The 18,144-nt window shown below is 35.1% G+C and overlaps 1 protein-coding gene and 1 long non-coding RNA gene across 7 annotated transcripts in view; both read left to right on the forward strand.

The window, feature by feature from the left end:
- ERC2 (ELKS/RAB6-interacting/CAST family member 2) overlaps nucleotides 1–18,144 on the forward strand; it is a 521,662-nt gene that overhangs the window by 84,774 nt on the left and 418,744 nt on the right. The gene's annotated exons all lie outside the window — the stretch shown is intronic.
- Nucleotides 16,636–17,515, forward strand: LOC121087760. Its single transcript, XR_005827727.1, has 3 exons — nucleotides 16,636–16,820; nucleotides 17,053–17,143; nucleotides 17,329–17,515. It is a non-coding gene; the product is annotated as an uncharacterized LOC121087760 (long non-coding RNA).

Genomic DNA, 18,144 nt, shown 5'->3' on the forward strand with positions numbered 1-18,144 from the left:
ACCTGGACTAAAAACCCAGGTGTTGTAGTCATACAGGCTTCAATTCCAGAAAATGGCAAGGCTAACCCCCTGCCAGAGACTATATACACATATGTGTGTATGCGTATGTACACATTTTTTTCTTTGTGTGGATGTAAAGAACCAAATGAAGAAAATGTGTTTTATCATCTTTTAAGCCCTCCTGCCCCTCCCCCCCAAAAAAAACCTAACAAACCCCCAACAGTTTTCATTTGCTAATCTTTTTCCTTTTACTGTGTTAAACTGTGTTGCAACGTGAGTTTTGTTTTTGTATGTGCATGGCCTATCTCAGTGATGGAATTGGGAGTGTGTTATAGGCTGTAGAATATGGCTAATAATGTAAACTCTTCCTGAAGTTTCACCTGAAACTCAGTTTGATGAAGGAAAAGTATAATCTTAGATTAAACTATTTAATGAAACAAGCTTTCTGGTTTAGTGAAGAGATGCAGACATCTTGTTGAAACAGTCTGGCGCCTTTCTTCAGGAAGAACACATAGCCTTTGATCTCATGGGACTAGAATTTAGCTAGTCACTAATAGCCTGATCGTATCCTAATTTTATATATATATTCATTGGCTTGTGAGATAATCTTGATTATGGGTCAGGGTTTTTTTCCTGTTGACAGCTTGAGCCTGATAGTCCAACATGATTATAAAGCTCTCGATATATTTATTTGCAAATATAAAATTTGATAGTAAGTATAAATATATCCTATCTCACTATAAAGATGTGGTAAAAATATTGATGAATAACCCCAATGTCCTCTGAAAGACATTTCCACCAAAACTCTGGGTATTTTTCAAAGTACTGAGGACCAAATCCTGTTTGTGTTTTTTCATGAGTCAAATGAGGTCAATGGGATTAATTGAGTGACTTAAGGTGAATAGGATTACATCTGAAAGAATAAATGAATCCAGACTTGATTACTGCTTGGTAACTGGTTGAGAGAAAGTAGTTCACTGTAGCTTTTCTGTAGATGGATCTGATTTCTTCACCTGCTTGGCTTATCTCCATTTAGCAACATATATGTCATCACACTCATACATAGAAGTATTTTGGTTGCTCTTAAAGGTTTCTTCTCCCTGAAACATAAAGCTTTAGAAAACAAACAAAACTGCCCAGACTTTTCAGAGCCATTTATGTATAATGAATGTATTCAGAATAGTTACTGGTTCTGTGTGTTCTTGTGGGCTGTTGTTTCCAAGATTAAGAACGGTATTGATGTAGGCAGTTGACTGATCTCAAGGGACTACTTACTGTTACACATATCTGTATGTTTTGGGCCCTTGCCTGTTCCTTCCGCTTTCATGCAAAAGCATTGAGCAATATTCCTGCTGGTCTTTTAATAACGCTTCATAGTTCTTCTTGGAGGAAATGAAGTGGTAAATAGAAATGATATATGATCTGTGGAAGTGTGAATCAGACATGCTTCTGTAATTACTGAAAGAGAAGTACATATGCAATACCCTATTATAGACTGTAATGAAATACCAGGTTTTTTTGGGTAACAAAATTGTAGTGTTTCCTACTCTGAGGAGGTATAAGGGGTATATCTAGTATGTTCTTTATTAGTCTGCTTTTTGTACAACTTACTTGAATGTATTATGTTTAAATACACAGTTTGTGTTCTCTCCTAGTCTGATGATACTGGAAGATTTTTGCATGTAGTCCAAGTTCCACTCAATATAATTCAGAAGAAGAAAAATAATCTAATAATTGGCATAGAGAAAAATGCTTAGTCAACTCACTGCTATACTTGGTAATTGTAAACAGGTTCTTCTTAGCTGTGTATCACTGAGTTCTGCCTACTGTATTCCTCCAATACTGAAATTTTTATGCTGCCATTGCTCTGCTGTACTGGCAATCTGATTCCTAATTCACTTCAAAAAAGTATTTAATGTGAGTGTTCCATATGGGGTTAGTAAAGGGACATCTTACTGAAGGGAATGCACTTCACACACTGTGAATGCATTTGTAGAATGCATTATTTTCATCTTTTACTAGGTAATAGCTATATTTCTTCAGTCAAGTGCTTTAACTGGCTTTGGCTCTTGACATCTTTTATTTCCCAGAATATAAATGTATTTTCAAAAATACATGTATCTGTTTAGATTTATAACAATGGATATAAGCTGAATGTTGTGGGGTTTTTTTCTTTGGCTCATTATTTGACACACAAATAAATGTTGAAAAAAATATCCTCTAAACACATGATCTTTAGAAGGATAACTTGTGTAATTTCTCAGTTCACAATATCTTTTGAGGAATTTCCTGCAAATAGTTAATTTTCTACTTTTTCATTATCAGCTGAAATTTTTACAAGTTTTATTAACTAAAGCAGTGGTCTTCAGATGCTGAACGAGAAATGGTGTATTGTTTGCTAGATGTCTGAAAGTACTGGGGGGAAAAAAGGTGTTATTAACTTGTGTCCTCCTTTGCCGCATAACTTTTTGTGACTATTGATGCTATTCAGATATTTTAAGATTAAAGGTTAACTGAGTTCAGGTTTCTCTCCAAGTGAAATTGCTTAATTGCAAATATAGATAACCCATAAGAATCAGTCTGTTCTGCATGATTGCTTTTGGCAAGAAGCAATTGTTTGGTAATGAAGTAATGCATTTTCTGTGGTAGTTACATGGAGAGTAAGTAAAATTACAGTTCAAATAATTTGTTTTTGGTTGTCCTTAGTGTGATACTTCATGCTTCTTCACCAGTTGTTGACAACATATTCCACTTACATGGGAGCTGAAGTGCCATACTTAAAAAAAGAAGTATATTTGTGCCAACAAAATAGAAAAGATGCATTGTTCCTGCCATGCTTCCAAAGCATGATTGAGTTCTGTAAGTCTGTAGATCTGGTTAATGTAGAAGAGGTTTCAGGCATTTTTTACTGTGTTAAATGAACAAATAACTAATGTAATGTTATGTAAGCTTTACATATTAACATTTATGTTAGAAATTACTATACAGCTATTGTGATTATGCTATTTGCAGCGTTATTCACGTGAGAAGAAAGGTTGCATAAAACTTTTTGTGTTTACCTTGAGGAACTGAGCTATGAAAACTGGAGGCATGGAAGAACAGCATATTCTATTTTCATATGTCCTCTTTGTCAAACAGTAGAGATTAAGGAAAAAAAGCTACATGATATTCCAAGAATACAGTATACTTTTGTCTGATTTTTTTTCTTTTTAAAAAGTTATTCCTTTTTAAGTTGGCAGTAGATTACAAAACAACGGCTATTTAACTCACTAACCAGCGAGTACTTAATGGTTTACTTTTTCTGTTGGCTTCTGATTCTGCAATGTCTTTCAAGATGCTCGTTTAAACTATTGATCAGAATCTAATTGTACAGTTTGTTTAAAAATGAAGATGTGAAAAAGTATCTCCTGAATAGTTCTAATGTTGGTATTTTGAATTATAATGGGAATACGATAGGCCTTACTTAAAGCTCAGTAGAACTGTGTGCATGCTTGTATGAATAGTCCTAGTGAATATTGTATAAAATGGTATAGCATAGGGAGCAAGATCTAATCTCTCCTCTCCTTAGATCACAAACGACACATGGAGATTTGTAATGAGAACTGAGAAAAATTAGTAGTTAACTTTATTATAAATGCTGCCTATTTCCTGAATGCCCAGCACCATTCCCAGACACCACTTCTCCATTTACATGCACCTTGCTTTGTTTTTTCTGGAATAGTTAGACCTCTGCAGATGGGCGTTTTCATGGATAGGCACTGTGAGGTTTATGAAAATACAGACTTCCAGGTCATAGACATTCAAATTATGCTTGTCACTTAAGAATGTCCTATGAGTTGCTGTGGCCTTCAAGTGAGGTACTATCGTCTACAGCAAAAATAGCCTGTCAGAGATGAGAAACTTTGTCATTCTACGGTTTCAAATGTAATATCTCCCCTTAAAAAAACAAAGGGGGGGGGGGGGGGGGGGCGGAGAAATGGGAGAGGGTGTCTAAATAAATCCTAAAAAACAGCCGGTGTGTGACTTGATGGGGTCACATCCTTCCTGCAACGGCTGTGGGGTTACTTTGGTCACTAGATGGCAGTCGGCAATGAGGATTGGTTTCCGTTCTGATTTTCGCAGATGATCGCTCCCTATTTGTTATTTTTTATCGCTCATTTTACAATGATAGAATTAAGAGGAGGACTATTTGCCTTTAAAGTCGATGGAAAGGCAATTTCACAGAGATTTTTTTGATAGTAGTCTGTAAACTGAATGCAGTTTATACTCGCTGCATCTAAGAATCAAACAAGCAGACTAAAAAGTACAGTGTGGCTCTTTACAGAAAAAGTGAAATCAGGAATTCGGTCTGAAGGTATTAGTGCGATTCGGTTCCAATGTGTTAGTCATGGTTTGTGATTTACTATAATTTTAAAAAAGTAAAAGCAAACTAAGACTTCATTTTACTCTTTTGAGTGGATTAGAGTTTCACTGTGGTATGTACTGTCATACCCCAACTGCCAAGACACACTTCTACACAGATACTATGTGATTGGGACCCAGAAGGTGGATGGTGGAAAACATCTCAAGTCATGCTGACATGCCTTGCTGCATTTCAAGATAGGCTTTTAATTCTTAGCCTACTCAGATGGTTTTCTTGCCTTTTTAATGGCATGGTAATACGTAACCATACTGAAGAAGCCAAAGGCAGGACATACATAGCTGCCTCTGCATCCCATAGTTCGTGACGCATTTTGGACCCTCTGACATGAAAGCCTATATAAACATATAGCCTTCGGGAATATATGAAATACTTCCTATAATTACTTCCATTATGTAAAATAAAGTACCTGACATTACATGAGAAGGCTATATAAATATAATAAAATGAAATAGTAAGATGCAATAAGATTTTTTTTAAAAAGCTAATTTCTTATTAATTCTGGTGTGAATTGTAAATATAAATCTTCTATTCAAAATCTAATCTCTCATCTGCATGAAATACTGTTTATTATCTTTGTGTAGTAGACAAAAATTGTGGGTTTTGAGAGGAAATAGTTGGGACTTTACTCAAAACAGCAAAAAAGATGCATTTTTTCCTCTTAAATATATAAAAAACCTTCAAATGAAGGTACTTTTACAGATTACGCAATAAGCCTTCCTAATTTTTTTAGTTTTAGAATCTATAATTTACTTAAAATACTGAAGACTTTCTTAAATAACATGTAACTAATAGCATAGATTATATGCAATACCGGGTCTGGTTCTGAAATTCTTTTAACAAGAGACAGAACATGTTGAGCAACTAGTGACCATTGGGGAGGTAAGAAAAAGCAAACTGGGGAGGGAAGGCAAAAAAAGACAGATAAATCAGAATTTTGCTTGTACTCTTGCTCCTTCAAGATTTTTTGGCCTAACTGCTACACATCAAGAAAACTTTGCTGTTTCTAAACAGATCTCTCTACTTTTGATATTTTCAGTGCTTCACTTTCTGTGAAGTGCCTCCATTCTGTAATGTGGTTAAAACTATACTTCATCTAAAAAAACAGGAAAGTAAATAACATAAAAGACCCCAAACAAACTAGTTTTAAGTTCTGTGGCAAACTGTTTGATGCATATACATCATTGTTTCTTGTATCAGTATACATAGCACACTGGAGTAATAGGAATAGGGAATGCCTTAAACTTTTTTTTCCTTTCAAATTTGTGGTGAGCGATGTAATAAAGCAACAGTTTACAGCAGTATTGAAAAGATTACTAGGGGGTGTAATTGCACCTTTTTGAAAGAAAAGTTTACTGTTAAATGGCTGACAACTATAATCAATTTTTATAGTGAAATGCAATTATCATGACTTGATCAAGTGTACAGGTGAACTATGATAGCATATGAGGGAGCCACTTAAGGTTATTTCAAATGTTAGGAAGTTTTTAGCAAGATCTTGAGTGTGAGCAGCACTGAATAGAACCACTGAATTTTGCAGCTTAAGGCACCTGTGAGACACAGGGCATCTCGTGGCTCCAGTATTTCTTGTTTCAAAATTACGGTGAAGGGGCTACCACCCAAAACCCCAGTATTTTCACTCAAAAACATGTTATTCTTCTGTGTCTTAAGACTCATAGACTACATCATTCCTGATGTTTGTCTGTCCTAAATATGAGTAATTCAACATTTTACTGTTTACAGTTGATTGTGGAAGTGTCAGATGAGAACACTCAATATACTGCCTGTTCAGTTGTCTTTGCTGTCATCCAATAAACATCCAATTTGATGAAGAATTACAGTATTCTAGGGAATTACTATACTGATAATTCCCTAAGATGCAACTTTGATTCTTCACTTTTTTTGGCCCTATGTAGAACATGCCTGTGGAGGTTTTTGTAGCTTGAACAAATAACATAATGGTGAACAAACTTGTATTGGAGATTTTTCCTGATTTTGTAGTGCAGTTACACATACATGCCGCAACTAACTTTTTTTCTTTTGTAGTGGTCTCTCAGGAGAGCTTTCTCACAAAGGAAGTAGAACCTAAATGTTGTTTAGAAGTGTACCATTGTAGCACAGGAGGAAGGATTTTTATTGTGGATGCATTGTTATTCCCAACAAAAACATTGGTCTGTTTCAGAGCACTGGTGGACTGAACACCTGCATGTTTCAGTCTGAACAATCAGTTTGTTCTCAATTATTCCTGACTTGCTTGGAGAGAGTAATTTTCAGCTTTCAACTTGAAAAGGGCATCTTTTCACATAGGAGTACATCTGGCAGACAAAGATTTTCTGCTGATAACAAATCTCAGAAACCATTATCAATATAGTGTTACCCTTTGGCCTCTCAACAGCGTTGTGAGTGTTTACAGAGTTCTTGGCAGTGCTTACATCCCATCTGCATCATTAAGGCACAGGACGATTGGCCAGAAAAAAGGAAATCTTACCAAGAGAGTGGGAACAGATAAACATACTCCCTCTTGTGCGTTTTTCTTATCTCAAAAAAAAGCTGCTTATTTTAACACCAAATTGGATGATAGAATTTATCAAAAGAATTGTGGACTTCAGTATGGTAAGACATAACTTCTGGAAAGATTCCAAATCAGGGCTACTTTGATCATTTGTTTCCACTGAGCCCTTCAGCAGGAGGGGTTTCTTGTCTCTCACGTGTAGTTGGAAGCCTGGTGTCACATGCAAATATGATCTTATATTTATTACCCATTTTTTCTGAATGTTTTGCATTCCAGCAAAGTCTGAAAATACAGGTTTAAATATCCAGACAACCTGGGTGTTTTTTTGTCTGATGGAAAAAATACAGTGTTAGAAACATTTATAAAAACTTTCTCTCCTTTTATTCCTTTAGAAACAAATTATGAATACATTATTAGTAAGCTTGAGTATTCCCAGTGTATGCATATATTGTGGTTGAGCTTTGCATGAATCTTTGATTCAGTTTAACATTGTAGAGCTTTAACCAATGTAAAATGTATGTATTTCCTACAGTCTCCTCTTGCTGGAATCACTGGGCAGTATGACAGTGATAAACTCCATAAATAAGGGAAAGTGTAGACTGTGTAATTACAAATGCTAGCAAGCAGTGTTTGGAACTGGTATGTATATCAGCACATTGTGATATTTGTAAAATGCTTACCAGTTACTTAAAAAATGCTATAGTCCTAGCAGAAACTCCCAGGGAAGAGAAGTGAAAGAACTAAGCATATGAAGTTGTGGGGTTTATCCATCTGTGGATTTATTGCAAACAAGAATATCAAAGAGTTTTTGGGTCTGTGGCTGGTTAGAGATACCTAAGGGGTGGTTTACTGAGTCAGTGGTCAGGTTTACCTCATACCTGCATTCCTATCATTGCAATTATTGTGGCCAAAGCAGCAGTTCAGCTGGCATCTCCTGCATTGACGTTCCTTTCGATTTCCACAGCTGTTTCAGCTGGCTATAGAGGCCAGTTCAGTAATCTCTTAAACCAGATTTCTTGTCTCTGCAGGAAAGATCCATTTCACAGCTGTTTTCTCTTCTCAGGTTTAGTAGCATGCTTTTTGGATGTTTAGTATAGAAAAGTCAAATTTAGACAATTGTAAGAGCATGAAGGAATTCACAAAGAAAGTTTGTTGTATCAGATTGGAAAATGCTTTGTACGTGATTTGAGTAATTGTATTTGATATTATGTCAGCTAAATTTATTTGAGTGTACTCTCCAGGTAAAAATTATTTATTGTAAACTTGGCAGTCATCACTGTTTCTAGCCCTTCAATAGACTGCTGCATCTTAAAGTGCAGTGACTCACAGGTAGATTTATGAAAGAGCTGCAAGAATTCTTTTTTTTCCACAGGAACACCCTCTCCTCCTTTTGCTGTTCTGAGTTTAATATTCCAGCTCTAATATATAGAAGTCCTTTGTCTCCTATCCCTTTTCCATTTTACTTAGAAAGGGGAATTTAGCAATAACAGTATCAGCCAGTATCATGGTGAAACAACAGGATTTTTTTTGTGAGACTTTTTTTTTTTGTCCTGCTTTGGTACTCTACTGTATCATGAGGTGCTCTTGATGAACCATACTCAAAACTTTTTCCCAAGATAGTTTCAGAATCCACATTTAATCAGGTTATATGCTAGCCTGTATTCCTTTTGAGACTCATTCAAATAATGAAGAAATTATATTGCACTTCTGAGATATCAGAAGAGCCTTGTTATTTGAAGATTGAAAGCCCTCCTTCCCTAAACTGTGAGTTGCGTTGAGAGACTAAAAAATTTGACTGTCTGAATAAGGCTTTGCTATGAATTACCTGGCTCTGAACACATTCAGAACTTTTCTTTCCAGAAGCCATATGTGCTGCTTGGGATTCATTTACAGGGAAACACTCACAAGGACAAGCAACTGAAGAAAGGAAAGATGTCTGGATATCTTTGAGATGCTTTGACCCTTTATGTATCCTACTTCCCGCCCCCCACGCTTATCGCTTCCACTCTCATTTATCGTCAGAACATAGAAAGAACGGCAATAGGTCATGCCTTGTTCTTGCATCTTTTATACTGCGAGTGGAGCTAGAATGCATATATGCAGGAAAATGTAGCAGCTGTGAGAACTCTGTTGCAGGTGTATAAAGCACTTGAGTAACCTTTTGTGTCTGTCTGGCTACATAGCTCAGACTTCAGTTATTTCTCAGCAATCCAAAAAGCAATTGCTAGGGAATGATGGCTACATGACTATTCAAGTACAAACAGCACCAACAAAATCAATGTAATGTACAGAACAGGGGTTTGAATCTATCTTTTCCAAGTGAATTTTATGGCTATAGGGCTATTAAATAATTTCTTTTTCTTCTCTTTCTTGGCTCTAGACTTGAAAAGTTCTACCTTAAGTGTCAGAAATGCACCCAGTTATTTTTGAGGTTGATAATTCCGATCCTCAGCAAAGAAAATTTGTTTCTATATCAGTGTTTAGCTTGTGAAAATATAAAGCTTATCTTTCCTACTGTTGTTTCTATACATTCATGTTCTGTCACCATGGTTTTAAATAAACACCATCAAATTAAATGCAAAATCTGCTGCATACTGAATTTGTGAATTTGTTGTGTATGATACTTTGTGTAATGTTTGCTATCCTAGGCATTTCAAAATTGCTAAGCTTTCTGTTACCCTTAAGCTGAAACTCAACAATAGCTAATAGGATAAAGACTGTGATGGGTGTGAGGATATAAGTGAGAAACATTTTCACTAATAATTTTTAATATTGACAGAGATAAGTTATTTCACAAGTCTCTGTTAAATAAACCTTTTCTAACTTAAGAAGATTGCTTTTTGTGCAACCCTTGATGTTTTGGGGTCATTTCATAGACTTCATTCATAGAGGAAGAATCAAAAACAGAAAGAAAGAAACAGTCAAAGAGGTAAAGCTTCAGAAATGTCATTCTGAAGCACAGTGGGAAGTCTGGTAATACACTTGTTGCAGCCATTGTATGCATTAACTGCAGATTAACTCACCTGTTATATGGAACATAGACATAGAGGTCTGGATATTTTCATTTTATGTTAATTTACATTTAGTTGCAGAACCACCAGTAAGAAATTTTACATATGTACTTCTTTAAACTTTTGGTCTTTGTCAGAAGTATATTTGTTTGGATCTTAACGTAAAGCGGTTTAAGGCAGCATTAGGATTCCCTCACACTTGTCCTCTGCAGTAGAATATGGGTAGATTTTATCTGTGAAGTGCTATTATATTAGTATGGGTAACTACCTCAATTTTATGACAGCAATTTGATCTTCAAGTTGGTATATTATTTCTGGGGTGATGTGGAATTAGGTATTTTTAGAATAGCAGGAAAAAATTATTATTAGAACTCCTGTACAGAACGAACGTACTTTTACTTAAACAGTTAAAAACTGAAAAACAAGAAAAATCAGGTTTAGTTTACATGGAACATCCAATATTGAAGTAAATATGATTATGGCTAAAATATTGATATTCTTTTTGTTCAGGGTTTTTTTCTGATACTAAACTGTTTTCTGGATGGTGATATATTCTTCATACTTAGTGTTAAGTATGCAGTCCCTCACAGTAGCTTTGCAACTGAATAGAAGTTGTTGCTAATACTTTTAAAAATTCTATGTAAATAATATACCATATGCAGCACTTTATATAATGTGATATTTGTGGTATTAATGGATCTGTAAAAACATTTTGGAGGTGTTTTGTATTAGTTCTTTTGCACATCAGGAGTACTATGTGAAACACTATATTAAAAAGATGGAATTTGAAGACAGCCAAATGTTCTTTTGAAGATATTTTAGACAATTTCATTTTTTCTGCAATGTAAATTTTAACTCTGATTTACTCCACCTGCAGAAGTTCTTTCTAATAATTCTGAGAAAATGATAATACATACTCACACTTGTCATGCACTTTTCCATGTTTGTTTACAAATGCAAAATTACTTTAATGACACAGTAATATTTATATGAATGGCAAAAAGTAGAAAGTGGGATTTATTTGTTTTTTGAATGTAGAGATTTTTTTCTGTAGGGTACCTTTTTTGTATTCAGAAATAATATTACAGATAGGCTGTCTATGTTTTGCATGTCCTCAGAACTCTAGATGTCAATTGTTCCTTCCACCCTTCAAGACTTAAATCACTACACCCCCTGATTCTTGGCATAAAATAAAAATAAATTCAAAAGCTGACACTGTGGAGGATAGACAATACATACATATATATATAAGATGTTTAAACTGTGCATATTCTTTTATGGAAAGCCTTGCAGCTGTGGGGATAGATTTAAGAAAGTGGTTTTTTTCAGTGCTTTCTTGAGTGAGTAATCTATCATACCTTGCTAGGAAAAGGATGTATCTTTAAAGTTTTCATTACGTTCTCAGCTATATTAAATCAGCGGTATTAAAAGTATGGATTTGTTCACTCTGGTACCTGAACAAAGTAATCTGTAATGGGATGTTTCATTGTGATGACAGCATTGAAAATTATTATTAACAGTGTGAAATGTCAGGTATGAGATATTTTATATTCCTCTTTGCTACCAAGTTCCTGAAGAACATAAGATTTTAGATATTGCACTTGGAGGCACAGTCTCACCTAACCTGGAAAACAACATTAAAAAGGAGGAAATAGACCTGCAAAGAACAAAGCTCTTTGGGATTTTCAGGGACTGGCTTGGAATCTCTTGATAATAAACTGAGCTAATGATTGACCTTGGGGAAGGAGTGAAAATAATGAGGTGTCATTAATTTTTCATAATTGCCAACACTATAGGTGATAACTGGAAGAAATGTATTATTTTGTCTTGAAAACACCCTTCAAAACCTGTTTTAGATGCCATTATACTGTAACAGGCAAGCAAAAAATTAGTGTGCTTATATATGAAGCTCTAAATCTTGTCTAATTTAATGCACTGAGAAGTCAAGTCTAATTGTTGTGGGAGCTTTTTTGGTTTGTTTTTTGTTTTTGTTTTTTTTTTTTAATGAATATGACTTTAATGGAAGAAAGTCTGTACAGCATGTTTTAAATGTTGTAATAAAATAGCACTGAAGTAAAAGATGGTTTTAAACTTTTTTTGTAACATTGGCTGTAACAGTGGAGGCTATGATTTTGCTTTAGTGGACCAGCTGTTCATGTACTATTGCTTAATAACAGGAAAAAGGATAGTAATAGAGGAAAGCCCAAAATATCTGAAAGTAACTGAAAAAAATCTTGTACTGCAGCTTGGAGAGTGGCATGTGAAAAATGCAGGCTCTTTGCTGACTCTGACTGCATTGGAATTAGCATATTACAGAAGCATAAGAGTAGCAGCTTTGGACAGCTAAATAGTTGGTACTGAGGATATTTTGGGGAAATTATGCTGGGTATTTTTGATTTTCTTCTCTGCTCTTTTCTTCCACGAGAGCAAAGCTGCTTTTGCTCAGACGTTCACAGTGGGCTTAGATGTTGATGGAAAATGCAATTTGATAAGAACTTGGAAGTGAAGTGCTCTCTATATGTGAAACTTGTACTAAAAAACTGTCAAAGAATTTTCAGTTAGATTTGTAATTTAATCAGAGAAATTTTCAGAGAATTATAGAATATCTCAGGTTGCAAGGGACCCATAAGGATCATTGAGTCCAACTCCTTACTCCTCACAGGACTATGTAACACTGTGTCATGTTACTAGGAATGTCATCCAGATGCTTCTGGACTGGAGCTGTCAGGCTTGTGGTGCTGTGACCACTTCCCTGGGGAGCCTGTTCCAGTGACCGACCACCCTCTCAGTGAAGAACCTTTTCCTAACGTCCACTCTGAACTTCTGACGCAGCTTCATACCATTTCATGAATGTTCTATTAGGTTCTTCAAGCTTCTGTTTCATTCTAGAAGACTTTAAATGGAGAAGTATCTTTCTTTTTCATTTGTTTCTCCATTTTCCCTCTCTATTCTCTTTCCACTCAAAGCAGGCAGATTTTAAAAAAATATTTTAAAGGATTTCCCCCCATATTACTAAGGTAATATTATAAGAGAGCAGACAGGTACTCAGAAATTGTGAAGCATAAAAACATTTTTTTTTCTGTAGAGTGTCTAATGTCTTTGTCTTTACAGAATATATGCTGTGTTTCCACAAGACAAAACGCTTAATGTAAAAAAAAAATAGACAGCACTCAGTTGTTCCATACTGTAGTCAGGTAGTCAAACAGTGGGTTTTTTTGGCAGAACTGTGTCATTTGTTCTAGAAACTGGAAGAATGTGTATTGGATGTAGTGGTGTAAGAAAAGAAGTAGTGTTGTTATAGATTAAAGGGGTTATATATGACTTCATACGATGTTTCTTGTTGGCTCTGCCACTGCGTTTCTCCTTATTGCTGGTCCAGTTGTTCCAGGCAGAGATTTTGCAAATGTCTGCTTATTTGTTTCTGATTTTCTGGGTTGCCATCCTTCTGACCCTAAGAGTTCTGTAAATGCTAAGGGTTTAGAATTGCAGAAGTTGTCATTGGAAGTCACAAATAATCTGTTGGGGGGGGGGGGGGGGCGGGAAATCAGTCATCCAGTGACTGGGGTATCTCACGCTTTATATGGAGTGAACAGCTTGATTTACATCTCATTTAGAGAACACTGTTAAGTCAGGTCTGTGAAATCAAAACACTATTAGTTAGGAATCTGGGAAGATTATTCTTCTGAAATAACCACATAAACAGTGGAAAATAAATATGTAACTTTTCAGAATAAAATTCAAAATTAACAGCAATTTACACTGCTTAAATTACAAACATCACGAACTTTTAAGACCCTGTTCATTAACATAGGAGCTGGATTTTATTTTGGCTTTTTTTTTTTTTTTTTGAAGAGACATACAAAGATAAAACTATAAGTTATGGTCTTTAATAAGTTTAAGACACTTACTGTGCTAGAGATAATGTGATGGTTTTACAGAACTATTTCTGTAGTCCATTAGGCTGTAGTATTGCTCTTCCATAATTCCTATTACCACAATGCATTGTTTAGTTCATGTACACCATGTTTAGTTAATAAACAAACATCCAGAGCATGTGGAAAGCTCGTTTTCCAGAGGTTTTGGAAAAATCTAATTAGATGAGATAATGTAGTGTTATGGTAATGCAAAAGCTAAAGTATAAAATACATTCTCTTGTAATCTGAGCATTGCCCAGACTGCTTTCTGTTATATGTTTTCTGTTGGAAATTACTTGCATTAAAAATGAAGCAGTACTTTCTGATGAAGGAAAAGCCTTTAAATGATGCTGTTCCTACTGTGATTTTACTTAGTCTTAAAAAATACATATTAAGTTTCATAACTTGAAATATTCAAGACCCTTTGTTTTCTTGTGATATTTCCAGTGCAGTGGTCTGAAGTAGAAGAGAGGTGTACTTGTCCAGATTTTGCTTGGCTGCTTTCAGTGGTCTCTGCTGGTATTTCAAGATATTTGGAACATAATAGGATATGATCTTGAATTTCTTTATGGTTATCTTGCAAGACACTGGGTAAAATTTGAGAAATTACTTAGAAAATAAAGACAGCAGAAGTTGTGTTCAGGGCCTGGACCTTTGAAGCCCAGTGAGTTTTATATGTATTTATATGAAAGTAGAGCATTTATGCTTAGATAATATGCAAATGTCCTACCATCTGCAAAAACAGAAGGGAGAGTCGTCTTTGTGGTAGCTCAGTATACCACTACATTTTTAGTCCTCAGAGCTCTGGTAAAATGGTAAATGCTAGTTACATAGCAGCTCACGATTTCCCAGAATTACTGGAGTGAAAACTCACTAGCTTTCCAACAGCTTCACAGAAGATCTGCTTTTATGGCAATGTCATATTTCCCAGAGGAATATTTGAAGGTTGTATTAGGAATAATCTAATAGTTGGGGTTTTTTTTTGTGTGTGTGTGCTAGTGTTTTCCTAATGATACAATAAATTCAGATCTGAAGACAATGAGAAAGAGTAATATTTATGTAGGAAGGCATTTTTTTTAGTTATGTTTAAAATTAGAGTGACTGCCCTTTGTCCAAGTCTGAGTCACTGTCCACTCATAATTTTGATGCCTCTCTGGAAGACTTGTACATGCAAGCTTCCAATAAGTGAACAGCATTTGCATTTTCTTCTAAAATGCAGAAGAGAATTATTGGAAGTGATGATGATGATATATAAACAGTCTTGGAGCAAGGGCTGAAACTGAGTTACCTTGCTAGCTGTAGAGACTTTTACGTCTTCTGTGTACTCCAGTGAATTTGGACTTATTTCTGCTCAAACAAGAGCTTTTAACAATAGAGGTGCAACATGCTATTCATCATTCTAGGGTGCTTTCAGAAGGGAAACATGATTTTCAGACTTAGCAGAGGCAGTCAGTATATGTGTCTTTTAGTTGCTCAAGAATGAAAAGAGTGGGCAGAATATCCTTTGAACATCCTTTTTATTAAACAGAGTTCCAAGAGGAAGACAAAGAACATCCTTTTGGTTCAGATAGGTCTTAATTTTGAACAAGACACTTTGTATCTTAGTGCTGACGGTATTAGGGGCACCTCTGAACACATGCAGAAAGGAAGTGACAGACATCTGCAGTATCTTCCACTGTTGGAGGAAGTTGTCATGTAAATGTTTCAGTTCTAAGTACCTATTACAACTAAGTACAAATTACCACTAAGCCTCAGAAAGTCTTACTTTATAAATGTTCAATCTTCCAGACATGAGAATATTCATATTATTTGGTTCAGCTTTTAATTTTTCTGGTTCTGAAGGGTCACAGGACTTTGAATAATAAGAGAAGCCCATAAGGTTATTTGTGTAAGTCATGTTATCTGGAAAATAATTTGCCTACTCTTTCCGTTTATTGCTGCCGTGTATGAGTTGTTCTTCCTCTGTTGTTTAGTCTTACACTAGGACAGTGTCTCTTCTCACTCAACCTTGAAAGTTTTGGTCTACTGTCACCTGATCTATATTTAATGACCTTATAGAGCTAATCTAATATTAGAAGTACAGAGCCTGCTTTTTCTTCAGCTAGTACCTGTAGATAAAGTAAACTTTTAAAATTTAGATAGGTAAAGGTAAATAATAACTAACAACCAAATATGGATATAAACATTTATATTTAGATGTTGGTAATTGAGCATAACCATGCTGATGCTTGCTTAAACAATGTGCCTCGAACATTTTGTGTGCAACTATTGGAAACATATAAGGAAGTATCAGGAAAACGTATATCAAGAGTAAGGATGGAAAGTGTTGAGTAATTAAGGCAAAAATAATTCAGATTAAGTTTTTTTTTTTTTCTTTTTTAAAAAGGTGCTTAAACTCCCAAGAAATTGAGGCAATGCATAAGCAAAACGCCAATGTGTTAAACCTTATCTTTACTTCTAACTTTTAAAGTATTGTTTATTGTGGATAAATAATTACAAACAAATAGTTATCTATCAGATAAGCTGTGGTAATTGAGAGAATTTCCAAAAACTGCTTTTGAAAGTGATTCTGCTGGAAAAGAATTTTTGTAGCATTGATACTGCTCAAAAAATAATAGCGAAAGATGTTGAGAGTGAGAGCTCCTTCCTATAGACAGGAAAGGAAACCAATATGTTAAGTGAAATTTTGAACCCTGTTTAGTTCTCTTTTCTCAGCAAAACCCCCCTCGTTAACATGATCATTTCTCATTTTGTGAAAATCATTTATAAATCACAAAGAACACCATAAATCAGTATATTCTGTATATATAGGGATTGTTCTGTATGCATACACCTGCAGATGGGGAAAACATCAGGGTGTAGCAGAAGAACTAAAGGGGGGCCTTCAGGGTGGCCCACTTCTTCCAGTGAACACAGGGTACTTGTCATGACTGCACCACAGAAGTCCTACAAGCCTTACTGTGGTAAGTTTTCTATAGTGAATGAATTATTTGTCAGTTACAGTCGTATTTATGTTTGTGATCACAGAACTAACAATTTGTGCATGTACCTTGGAATATTTTTTTTCTAATTTTTCAATTAAATTTGATTTATAATTATTTTAATTTCTCTGTTTATCTTTTGTGTTAAGGGGCTGGATAATGATATGAGCTACAAATCAATTTAGGGTTCTCTTTTCCTTTTCCTGTCTTGCAGATACTTATCATCTGGTAGGAAATGCATTACATAAGAGAAGGGTCAGAAAAAGAATTTGATGATCCCAGCTTGAAAGACTAAATTGAGGCAGGTAATGATGCAGTTCCTTGGCTCGTAATTCTTCCCATTTGTTATGAGGACTATATAGTAGCTGTGTCATAGAATGCTGCATGGTATATATTAATGAAGCAAAGTACAGAATCACAGTCCTTTTACTTAACTGCTTTGTAAAAAAAAAAATAAATTAAAACATCATTGTACCATTCTTTCTCTTAGATCACCCTTGTGATGAGATCATCCAGTGTACCACCGTTTTCCTCCTAGAAAACGTGGGCGATAAGAGGATCAGAAGAAGCCCACGAAAAAAAGGATTACATTGCACTCATTTTTTTCTTTACAAATACTTTCTCACATTGTAAACTGTTCTGAAGAAAATGCTATCATCCAAACTTGCAATAACATAAAGAGCTTCCAATAAAAATATATAAAACGTAGTTATTTTTAAGTATGCTTTTATTACAAATGCAAAGAAACTTTGGTGTTAAGATTTTGTAAGTAAAATGATACACTTCCAAAACCATGCTTAAAGAAATATGGTGTGGAGGGACAATGAACGAGACAAGTGCATGTATGAGATCTAACTTAAGATATTTTATTGTTGGTATGTGTGCTCCTAAATGAAAATATTATATCCATTTTCTTTTTATTGACTCTAAATATAATGAAGATAATCTAAGATACCTCATGGTATCTTTTCCCATTCTGTTATGCTTAACAGACTTGCGTATGATTTCATCTGCAATGACTTTGCTGCAGAATGATGTCATTGATTGGTATTACACTTGACTGACCCTGATGTAAATAAGGAAAGAGTCAAACCATTGGTTTGTGGAGACCTACTGACTGCTGAAGTTCAGCTTTGAAATTCAGTCTTCTGAATAATGGTACACAGCAATATCCAAATAGAAAATGAATAATGTATGTAAAGGGAGCTTTTAGCATGCTGAGATACTGACTATGGACCTGTTACTGAAGAGATTTCTGCTAGGCAGGAATTGATGCCAAGATTTTTTGACGTTTGTGGGATAAGGC

The sequence above is a fragment of the Falco naumanni genome, chromosome 4, assembly GCF_017639655.2.
Source record: "Falco naumanni isolate bFalNau1 chromosome 4, bFalNau1.pat, whole genome shotgun sequence".
Classification (NCBI taxonomy): Eukaryota; Metazoa; Chordata; class Aves; order Falconiformes; family Falconidae; genus Falco; species Falco naumanni.